Raw genomic sequence first — 12,424 nt, forward strand, 5'->3', positions numbered from 1 at the left:
GTTCTATCCATTTTTCCTGGTACTTCACACAGTGTGCTAGGTAAATGGTGGTGCAATCAGGGCAATGATGAGACACGTTTATATAGTATAGTTGTCAGAAAAGTGGGAGCAGATCACACAAGAAAAGGAATGAGTTTAATAGATTTTTTGTGTAGGGAATCCAGTTCAAAGTCAATGACTAGCAGCAGACAGGGTTTACTGGATGCTTTCCACACCTGAGCCTTTCTCAAGGAGGAGGGTGGCTTTCATATTTTCATTATTATTGCGAGATTGCAAGTGTCATAAGGACAGAAACTCTGCTGCTCCTGCTTATAGAATTGGCCCTCAAACAGTGTGTCTTTGATCCCAGCTTTGTTTATTTCCCTAAAATGGATAACTACAAGTGGAATTGATGGGGCAAAGAGTATGTACGTTGAATTCTTTTAGACACATACACCAAAAAAAGGGTATTTAAATACCCTTCAGAAGGAGTTTAAGAATTTGTACCTCTACCAGATTTCAGTTTTTAAAATAAAAGCTGGCATTTTAGCTAAAAAAAAAAAATGAAAACTATAATACAATTCTCCAATTTAAGTAATACAGCTTAGAGGTTAGTACACATCTTGGAGTCAGACACACCTGGATTTGAAACCCAACTCCATGACTGCAAGCTGTGTGACGTCAGGAAGCTTGTTTAGCATCTCTAAGCCTCATCTCTAAAGTGGGATTAATAAATGGTTATTCATCTTGTAGCAAGATTGGGGAAACATTCAGATAATGTGTATAAATTATAAGTACAATGCCTGACACAATGTAATTACTCAATAAGTATTAGCTTTTATTTTTACAAGTATTAGTCTTTTATTACCAGTGAGGTTGAACATTTAGCTATGACTATTAAGAAATTATATCTCTGCTTTTCAGTGACGTCTTTCTATGTCCTTTCTTCTTTCACATATTGGAGGTAACGTTCTCCCCAATTTTACTGAGTTCTAAAAGTTTGTCGTGCATAAAGATAGGAAATCTTTGTGACCCATGTATTTTGAGTATTTTTACCTAATTTGTCCTCTGTCATTTAACGTTATCTGTAATATTTTGCTTTTATACCCAGAAAGTAGTAGTCAGTTGTGGTCCCCAAACATTGTTAGCTCTGCACATCCTTTGCCGCCTTTGAAGTTAAACCCAGTCATATGGGTTGCTTTGGCAATAACATGGGAACAGTAGTGATTATGTCACTTCTGGGCAAATGCTTCAACAGCCAGCACACAATTTCCTCTTCCATGCTTATCACGGCAGCATATGTAGAGATGGAAACTATGTCAGCCTGCGTCCCCAAGTGACTAAAATGAGTGGTACCCCCCTACCTACAAGACGTGTAAATGAAACAAACCTTTGTTGATTGAACTGCTAAGATTTGGAGGGTTATTACTGCAGCATAATCCAGCCTATTTTTACTGGTGCAAAGATATTTTTATTTGGTTCATTATTGTTTTTAAATGCAGTTAGATTTAGCCATCTTTTCCTTAGTTGTACTGCCTTCAATATTATAGTGAGAAAGTCCATGAAGAATCTTCTATCAGAGTGCCCAAACATGGGCTGAACAGCTTTTTGAAGTAGTAAGTTTTCTTTACGTGAATGTTTTTAAGCAGAAGTTGCGGCTGTGTGTGAGGAATGCTGTGTAGTTATTATATGTTATAGGAGTAATCAGAGTGGTTGACCTTTAAGTTTCCTTCCAGCTGTTTGGATATTGAGTGTAATGCGTAGTTACTACTCTCAAGGGACTTTTGCTGTACCTCAGTATTTGCAAAGGCAAGGTGGAATCTGGGGAAAAGAGTCTTCCAACTTCTTGCAAATAATCACTAATAAATATGCAGATAAAATAATCCCCAATTTGTAGAAGTAGATTTCTGTGGCTGTATATTAAAGTTCTATGCTATTCAATATCTTTTCAATGACTCAATTTGGCCCAAATAGTACAAAACAGAAAGTAATATCTTCTTATATAACTTGAACAGATTCCCTATTGAGAAAATATTTTGCTGCTGTTGTCTGAGTTATTCTTTTTTGTGATTTTTGAGGAAGATTAGCCCTGAGCTAACTACTGATAATCCTCCTCTTTTTGCTGAGGAAGACTGGCCCTGAGCTAACATCCATGCCCATCTTCCTCTACTTTATACGTGGGACGCCTACCACAGCATGGCTTTTGCCAAGCGGTGCCATGTCCACACCCGGGATCTGGGCCAGGGAATCCTGGGCTGCTGAGAAGCGGAATGCGTGAACTTAAGGGCTGCGCCACCGGGCCGGCCCCTAAGTTATTCTATGGGCTGAACTAATAAGTCAAGATAGGTATAAGGGATATAGAATTCTACTGGAAGCATGCAACGTTTCAAAGCAACATTAATTAAAGGGAACAGTATTTCTTACCTTCTCTGACCAGGGCACACTTTAAGAAGTTGACACAGGGGTGGGTGCTACGAAGTGTTGCGCATCAACAGCTCCTTTATTCTCCATGCCACCAAATGACCCTTGAGGACAGAGCAAGCTCTCCCATTCAAATGAACTCGAGAAGGTATTTTCCGCGTGCTCTTGCTGTCCCCCTCCTTTTATTCTTCGTAGTTCTTGCGCTTTGGGGAAAAAAAAACTCAATAAGTTTAAGACTTAACCAAGATAATTTGAAGAATTGTATAAAAATATTCTTCCAAACTATGTATTTAGGTTCTTTGAAAGAAGCGTCAAGGGATGAGCTATTAAGAAAACAGTAACCTCATTACATTTTGGTTAGGACAATTTCTGCTTTTGTCAATATCACGTGTATTTTTGTAATGATTTTTTTTTCACTTCTTATTAACTTTTTCTTCCAGCCTCTCTTAGCTTTTTCACCTTTGGCACTCAAGTGTGTGCGTGGGTGTCTGTTGCACAGAGAAGATGTATTGGAGAAAGCAGGAGAGAGGTGCAATGGAGTCCTTTGCTACGAATGTTACAAATATCTGAACTTGTAGCTTTTCTAAAACTATCCTCTAACTTTTATCTTTTAACAATGATGTTGGGGGGCTAATGTTATGCACCAGATTCAAAATCCTAGGAGGAAGCATTCCAAAACATATAACATTTTGTTCAAAATCCACCATGATTCCCATTCTAAATGCAACTTTTGAAATGTAAGTATGTGTAAATTTGCTTAATCCCTCCTCTCTGTCTTCTCTCCTGTTTTCATTACAGTCTCTCACCTGGGTCTACCATGCCCCTGTCCAGGGTCCCTCTGTTCATCTTCTTTAGAAATTAAGCATCGTGTGTTCTTTTGGTGTTGAGTGATATAATTCCCCACTAATGAAGGGATCTAATTAGATAATGGCTCCGTGAACACCCTTTAACTCTGCCCTATCTTTTAGAGGTATCTGGTGCTACCATTTCTGGACAGAGTAAATCAGGTTGGTTATTTATTGGCTTTTCCACTGCTTGCCTACAATTTAGCTGTCTCGGGTTTGTGTCTTAAATATATATCTCTTTACTATAGTTTTAGCAGTGTTTTATGAGGAAGAAAAATGACATATGTGGATTCGAACAACCTCCTTCTCACAGAAGTTCACTAGATTCTATTTTAACTGTAGTAATATATGGTTATATAACCTTTACTTTTAGACTATGGTGCTTATTTTCCTATTTATCATAGGAAACATGTTTACTTAGGGTATGTGTGTTATAGGGAATCAAATTTGATTTTACACCAAACAATATTTAATCAAGAGATTATAACGTCACTTCTTATCAACTCAACAAGCATACAAACATTCAGATTCCCTTGAACTGAGGTAATAATACCTATTCTCCCCCTTTCTTCAGGTACAGTGAAAGTTACTCTAAATTTTTAGTTTTTATTTTTTTTTCCTTTTTCTCCCCGAAGCCCCCCGGTACATAGTTGTATATTCTTAGTTGTAGGTCCTTCTAGTTGTGGCATGTGGGATGCTGCCTCAGCGTGGCTTGATGAGCAGTGCCATGTCGGCGCCCAGGATTCGAACTGACGAAACACTGGGCCGCCTGCAGCAGAGAGCGTGAACTTAACCACTCGGCCACGGGGCCGGCCCCTCTAAATTTTTATTTTAACAGTAACATTTAAAACGTTATGAGGGATGTTATAAACCAATGTTACCATAATTTAAAAAAAAACACCATGAAGAATCTTGACTTCGTCTTCAATATAGTGATTTTTTAAACTAGTCTCTGATACTGATTAATTACAGTTTGCTCTTCTTTGAAAGATGAAAGAAAGAGAATAATCTAATTTTTGTCCTTGATAAGTTTGTATTCTGATTCAAAAGATAAAATTAATTATGGAATATATATGTAATTATGAATAAATTTGATATAGCAGAAAATAAGAGTAGTGGCTTTTCAGTTACCTGTAATATCTCTAGAATTAAGATTGTGTATACCTCCTTTTGCCTGTATTTTTTATGTCTGTGTTTCCATGGTTTTATTACATACATTTAGATTTTTACAGACTGTATTTTTAAATTATTTCCTTTAGATTGTGAATCCCCTAAAGACAGGGATATTATCTTTTGTGTTTTTAAACCTCACCCTATGCCTATTCTAGCATAGTGCTAAGAGTGGTACCAATTCCTGTACATTTAATAAAGTTATGGCTAAATTTTTTACTACTTAGAACCTACATAGAGACCAGGTAAAACATTTAATTATCCAAAAAGACAAACCACATTTAAGAGAAATAGACAAAAATCAATAAAACAACTTTTAGTTAAACATTCCTTTAAAGAACAAAATCCGCTTTCATCTGGTTTCCTAGGAATTAGTTCATGGAGGGACAATTCACATCTCCACCCAGCGTCCCTCTATAAGGAATTTATTTTCAAGCTGGAGGCCCTGAGGTGCAGTCCCATACATGAAATAAAATTCTTATTTTGCTCACGGGCTCTACTTAATGTGGCAAATTACTTTTGAAAGATTATCTTAAGGTAAATCATCTTTATTTACCGAATTCTTACTCTTTACAAGGTACTGGGGCAGGTGCTTGGGGAATACAAAAATAAGACATTGTCCCTGTCATTAAGGATTAGAATTTAATTGAGACACAAAATATCCACAAATAAAGATTGAATTAACCATTCAAACGCCAAAGGAGGATGCTATGTGAGTTCAGGTAAAGAAAGAATTCATCAATGATACTACTACTAGTAAAGTTAGCAAACATTTATATAGCATGAATTGTGTTCAGGGCACTATTCTGAACACTTTACATATGTTAACCCATTTTAACTTTCACAATAAGTCCATGTTGTAGTCACCTATTATGTCTGTTTCAAGGGTGAGGAAACTGATAGGTTAAGCAATTTACACACAACTGGCAGCAAAGCCTGGACCAGAACTCAGATTAGCAACATTATAGAACATTGTAGAGGTGCAGTAATGTGAATTGGAACATGAAAAATGTGAATCCCCCAGAAAGATTAAGAAAATTAGGACAAGGAGTTCAGGGTCATGTATGTCAAAGTTTGAAAGTAGGATATGCAAAACTAGCTCGGTCTTACAGGAGTTGAGATATCTAACTATGAAATAAACATATAATTTGTTTTCCAAATGGGAATAAATTTTGAGAGTGAAAGGGGCTGCTTACTGGATGTAATGTGTGGACAATAGGCACAAACTGTAACTGGCCCATGCAAACTGAGACCCATGGCCATCCTAGTTGTGCCCCTCGCTCAATCAGTAGAGGGACCCTCATATCCTTAGATTGGTTCTGGCTATGAGAATTGTGTGATCAGGCTGGCTGTCCCATATCAGACTGTGTAAAATGTAGAAGAGAAAAATAAGCTTTAGCCCTACCTCAGGTTTGGCTCAATGGCTGCCCTCCAGTGCAATTATCTTTGATAATCTGACCTCCTGGATTTTGGACTTTGGACTTTGCCTTCTTGGAGCTGTTTTTCTTCCATCATTCTTTTGCATTAATGAGCTCCTATGGACACAAACTCTGACCTGCTTGAACTTATGCAATCCACTTGATCATTTGGGGTATGTCAACAACTGCTGAATCTGACTTACACATTGTTTGACTTATGGAACTCGTCAGACTCTTCCTGCAGAGCCCAAATTCTATCTTTTGTATTGTGCTAGCTACTCTTAGCTGGATCTGGCTCTTTACCAAGTATAAAAGTGGTGATTTTTTAATACAGTGTAGTTATGGGACCAAAGTTGGAAGGGGTCCTGCATGGAGTGAGGATATTTTCCTGTAGTTGGGAAATAAGGGTTGGAGAGTGGGTTATTAATGGATTTTGAGCAGAAAAATGACAAGATGAAAGTAAAATGGATCTGCTGGGATATGTAGGATAGATCACAATGGGAGACAGAGGACAGCAAACCGGTCAGGTAGACACATCATTGTCCATAAATAAATGGATGTTAGTTCTAATGTGGCAGCAATGTGAATCCAAGAAAAACAGGTGGAAGAAATATTGCAAAAGGAGACTCTTCAGTACACAACAACTTTCCAAACCTGGAATGTGGCATAGAGTTCTTTGGGTTCAGTGAGTCAGTGAATACTCTCATTGATTTATTTGATGTTAGATTGGGTGAGGGAGAAAGTGCTAGTGTTTTTTTCTTTGTCCTCTGACAGAACACATTATATTAGAATGTAGCTTATTTTTTTTCTTATTGTCTGTCAACCACATTTTACTCAGGACCATCTCCTCCAGAGCCAATGGAGCGTTCAGCTTTTCCTCTTCAAGGTGTAGCTCATTGGCTAGAACTGGCTGGCACAGGAAGCTGCCTTAAGTGGTAGCTTTGTCGGCTTAGCTAACAGGGAACTGTGTGCTCGTGAATGTTCTTTTCTGTATGGTTCCAGGTTAGGAACAGGAGAAATTTACGTGAGATTTGGAAGACAGAAATGAAGCAGCAGTGACTCTTTATGTTCTGAAGGATGGTGCATGAACTGCGACATCTTGCACATATGATTCCTGATCTACTAGTTGCCCTTCTTAGCACTGAGCAGCACGTGATAGTCAGGTGCCTATGGAAGCAAGACTGAGTGACTAAGAAAATGGCGTGGATGGAATAACTTAAGTGAAAATAAGGGGTGTAATGGGGTTTGGTGGTTGCTTTTAAGTATGGTGGAGAATTTATGGAAAGAAAATGATTGATGAGCTTAGGGCTTTAAATTCCCAGCTCAATGTCTGGGAAGAAACCAGGTAGCTCTAAGACTGCCCTGAAGGAAACCCTTATCTCCTGTAGCCTCATGACTGAGATTTCTGAAGATTAAATCCAAAGTCTAAACCTGTATGTGGCTAAATTACAACATAATTGAATTGCCAATCTCAGAGTCTCTTATGTTAAAGTTAGTGTATTCGTTTGGAAGAAATACTGTTCTGAAAACTGGGTTCATTTGTCCAGATTCCAATGAATCTGGGGATGGTGGACCCCTAAATTTTACTGAGCCTCTTTTACCAAGAAGAAGCCATTCTATCTCCTGTTCCTGTCTTAGGAGGTCAGTATCCCCTTGCCTGAATAACCTGAAAAGGGCCCCAAAGGTATTTTCCTTGCAGGGGACTATTGTTCTTCCTCAAGCCAGATACATAAACCTTCCATTGCTTCAAGACCTATAACCAAACCCAAGTCCAGACGGTGCCTGGGGCAGCGAGACACAAAGTATGACATATGAGGAGGTGCAATAGAGAAGAATTGCAAGGTTTTGCCAATTTATACTGACAGCGACCTGGGAAAAATATAGGAATGGATTTTAACAGTGTTGGAGGAGAGTGGAAGGAATAAAACGTTGGATTTGGATGAATTTGTTGGCATGTTGCTATGAATATGATGACATTCAGTAATTCTGGATTCAATATGTTACCTTGAGCAACTGGGAATCTCCCTAAAAGTCTGCTTGGTTGTTTGACTGAAACTTGTGCCCCAAGGTGTCCTATAAAGTTGAAATGGCAAAGTAAAAACTAAATGAAGTAGAAATGCTAAAACCTCCTTGGTATATTGGAGAGGAAGATATCCAAAAAACTTAGGGAGATCTGAATGCTAGAATACATTTCTCAAGTAAGATCTGCTTATCCAACCCTAACTATGTTCCCCAAGAGTCCAGAAGACAATTCCTTCACCAAGGCTGTGATAAAAACATTTCTGGGGAGAGTATCTTTTAAGAGTTCTTTGATGGTTATTCTCTGAATTCCTGCCAGTAACAGAAATAAGCTTGGAAGAAGACCTTGAACTCAGAATGAGAAAGCAGCTGGTCAACACCTTGATTGAGCCTGAGCAGAGAAGCCAGCCACTTTGTGTCAGATTTCTGACCTAGAGAACTGCAAGTTAATAAATGGGTGTTATTTTAAGCCAATAAGTTTGTGGTAATTGTCAGGCAGCAATAGAAAACTAATACAGGTAGAAAAGGTCAAGCAGAGGCCACTAAAATTCCCTTTCCTTACGAAAATAGCTTAATAACAATAATACAACATTCCTAAGGGAATTGCAGAATTTCTGTCACAGTCAAGGACTTGAAAGATGCAGGAGTGATAATTCCTAATACAACTCCAATCAATTAATCTTTTTTGGCCTGTGAATAAAACAGATGGATCTTAAAGAATGACAGTAGATTATTGTAAATTTAATTGAATGATGACTTCAACTACACCTGTTGGTCAAAATGTGGTTTCTTTGCTGTGGCAAATTGACACATCCCATACCATCTGGTATGCAGCTGTTTATCTGGTAAATGCTTTTCCCCCTGTGCCTATTAGTAAGGACCACCAAAGTAGTTTTCTTTCACCTGGAAGGGTCAGCAATACACCTTTACTGTTTTAACTCAGGGCTGTATCAACTCTCTAATCCTATGTCATAGTGTAGTCCACAAGGACTTTCCTCACCTCTCCAGTCCACAGGGTATCCCACTGTTCACTTACATTGATTATATCACGATAAGTGGATCTGGTGAACAGGAAGTAACAAAATCTCTAGTTAACTGATTTAGACACTTAGAGGGTAGAAAATAAATCCCCCCCCAAGTTAGTTGTCACCTAATATTAGTTTCTTATTGCTGTTGTAACAAATTACCACAAACTTGAGGGGCTCAAAACAAAACAAATCTATTATCTTACTCTTCTGGAAGTCAGAAGTCCTGTAATCAAGGTGATGTCAGGGCTGTATTCCCTTTGAAGACTGTAGGGGAGAATCTATTTCTTTGCCTTTTCCGGCTTCAAGAGATTACCTGCATTCATTCCTTCATGGCCCTTTCTCCATCTTCAAAGCCCACAGCATAGCATCTTTGAAGCTCTCTGCCTCTACCTCTTTCTGACCTTCCTTCCATTATCATGTCTTCTCTACCTTGAGGCCTCTGTCTCCATCTTATAAGAACCATTGTGATTATATTGGATCCACTTGGATAATACAATATCATCTCCCTATCTCAAGATCCTAATAATCACATATGCAAAGTCCTTTTTGACATATAAGGAAACATATTCAAAGGTTTGGGGAATTAGGATGTGGACATCGTTGGGAGGACATTATTTTGTCTACCACATACTTCAATGAAATTTGTCAGGGTCCTTTGATCCGAGGCAATCAAGATAACCTTTTCAAAGTAAAGGGCAAGTTGCTGCATCTGGCCCTTCCTACCTCTAAGAAATATGCATAATAACTGATGGACCTCTTTGTATTTTAGAGGAAACATATACGTCATTTGGGCATGCTATTACAACCATTTACTGAGTAATCTGAAAAGCTACCAGTTTTAAATTGGGTTCAGACAAGAAAGAGAAAGCTCTGTAATAAGTCTAGCTGGCGCTATAAGCTGCTCTGCCTCCTGGACTGTATGATCCAGCAGATCCAATGGTGCTTGAGGTGTCAGATAGGGATGCCTTTGGAAGACTCTCACAGGCAAATCACATTGCAGACCCTCAGGATTTTTAGGAACATCACTATGCTAATCTCTGCAGATAATGCTTATCATTTTGAGAAACTGCTTTCTGCTTTTCTGCTAGCTTTTTGCTACTGGGCCCTAGGAGAGACTGAACACTTGGTCAGGGACCACTGATTTCCATGTGACCTAAAGTACCCTTTATTAGATGAGTTTTGTCTGTAACACCATGCATAAATTTGGCATACATATCAGCACTTTATCATAAAATGGAAGAGGTATATATAATATTGGGCTTAAGCAGATCCTGAAGTCATAAGCATGCTGCATGAGTCAAGTAGGCCAGATGTCCACATCCCATACTTACACTCTACTTCCTCCTCCTTCTTAACATGCACCTACGGTCTCAAGGGGATTTCCCTATGATCAATTGATTGAGGAAGAAAAAAAGACAGTGGTGAAACACAATCCTTTCAGTGGGCATAATTTCAAGCAGTGCACCTGGATTTTGCCTGGAAGGAGACATGGCCAGAGATATGGTCTACATTGATTTATGTAAAGTATCCAATGGTTTGGCCAGATGGCCAGAAATTTAGAAGAAACACAATTGGAAATTGGTGAGAAGGAAGTCTGGACAAAATTTTTGTTGGGGTACCTTTCCAAATTAGCAGAATTTGTGAAGATATTTGTCTGTTATGTAAATTCTCATGAAAGAGCAATTTCAGCAGAGGAGGATGTTAATAATTGAGTGGAGAAGATAAGCTATTCTATGGATGTCAGTCTCTCTCCCTGCCTCTGTCCTTACCTAGTAAGTTCATAACGTGGTCGGGATGGAAGGGATGAAGGTTATTCATGAACTCAACAATGTGGACTTTCATTTGTCAAAGTTGATCTAACTACTGCCTTTGCTGAGTGCTCAACCTGCTAACAGCGGAGACTGAGATTAAGCCCATGACCAGGTACAATTTTCTCATATCCTCTTATAAAAGTAAGTGAAAAATGACTACAACCCAATATAGGCAAGACTGCTAATGGCCCAAACTCTTCCAGAATGAAAGTTTGGGTCACCCCACCATGCAAGGAACCACAAGTGACTGGGGTGGTTGCTGAGGGTGAAGGGAATATGGAATGAGTAGTAGGAGACGTGATTCTAAAAACCATGTTTAACCATGTGACAAGTTATAAAAATGAGGACTAGAATAGTTATGAGTGTATCTTTCCTGTTTTGATATGAATATATTTTCTGTATTAACCAATTCAGTTCTTCTTCCCTCCTCTCTCCTATTTCCTTACCATCTACATAATATACATTAATAGTATTTAATTTTATATCTCACTATTTAGTTACAGCTCATCAAACGTAAATAGGGATTGTGTCACAGCCAGATGAGAAATGAACATCCTCAAAGATGAATAAACGGCCTTGTATCCTCTTTTGGAGAAAGCAATAGCATGATTTCAGTTTTATGAGGGATAGTTGCAAAAAGTTAAGTTAAACATAGTTCTTCTATTTTCTTTGTTTGGAAGTTAAGTATGATTAAAAGAGGAGTGCGAATGCCAAGTTGATGAGGAGTGAATTCTAGTGGCTATGCACTCTTTCAAATTAGTTAAGGCGAAATTACCTTTTCCGGAATTCCCTTCCCTGTACGCTACTAGATTAAGGTTGGGCACAGGAGAAATTTGTTCAATATTTGGAAAGTACAAATGAGGCAGCAACTCTGTTTTGTGCTCTGAAAGTTGGTGTAAGACACCAGGAACTGTGGCAGCTCACACATTTTGTTGCTGATCTGCTGGCTCACCTTATTAGTGTGGAGTATCACCCAGGCCTGCAACTTGTCTGGTTCCTGGCGTGTGTTCTTCTGCAGCTTCTCAGTGTCCTGGGCCAGGGGTGTGTGCAGATCCTTAGTGAAGGGCATCAGGCTCTCCTGAAGATCCTCTGCGTCACTAAAGCAGGAGGCTGCGAAATATGGACACAGGTTCCAGTGGGTCCTCATGGGTTCCAGTTTATTTATTCTCATGAGTTCCTGTTTATGCTCATTTTCCCCACTTACTTCCTGACTCCTGAGCTGGTTAACCTACAGTGACTTCAACCTCAAACCAGGCTCAGAGGTGACAGCCTTTCATAGACTTCTCCACCAACTGCTGTAATAGCATAAAATATAATTAAGTCTCTTCTTTGATATCACTCAGAGTTTCCACTTATCTGATCAAACTCTGATTGCTACACTTTATAATGTTTATTGAATGAGTTAATGAAATCAACCTAACTTTAAAGATAACACGTTTTATTCTCTGCAAGAAATGAAATCACAGGGAATGTGCTGGGAGGGGGATAAAGTTGACCCTCAGAGACACAGTGGTTAGCCAGGAGGAACGGTCAAATGGTGCATAAATCTGCGCATGGAATTAAAGTTTAAGTACGTTTAGATTCTCAGGGCGAATTCCAAGTCTGGATAAAGAACATCTCATCATGTCATGTTGGTTCATAAGGACTCAGGAGCCAATATGAAGAGGATACCACGGGCCAGAAATGGGGCAATCTGAGAAACCATAATGATGATAACCTCAAAGGATTAAACC

At 38.8% G+C, this 12,424-nt stretch overlaps 1 pseudogene; it reads right to left on the reverse strand.

The window, feature by feature from the left end:
- Positions 1–11,838, reverse strand: part of LOC100069919 (nitric oxide synthase-interacting protein pseudogene) — a 31,259-nt pseudogene extending 19,421 nt beyond the window's left edge.
- Positions 11,839–12,424: the final 586 nt, after the last annotated feature.

Source organism: Equus caballus, chromosome 8 (genome assembly GCF_041296265.1).
Source record: "Equus caballus isolate H_3958 breed thoroughbred chromosome 8, TB-T2T, whole genome shotgun sequence".
NCBI lineage: Eukaryota > Metazoa > Chordata > Mammalia > Perissodactyla > Equidae > Equus > Equus caballus.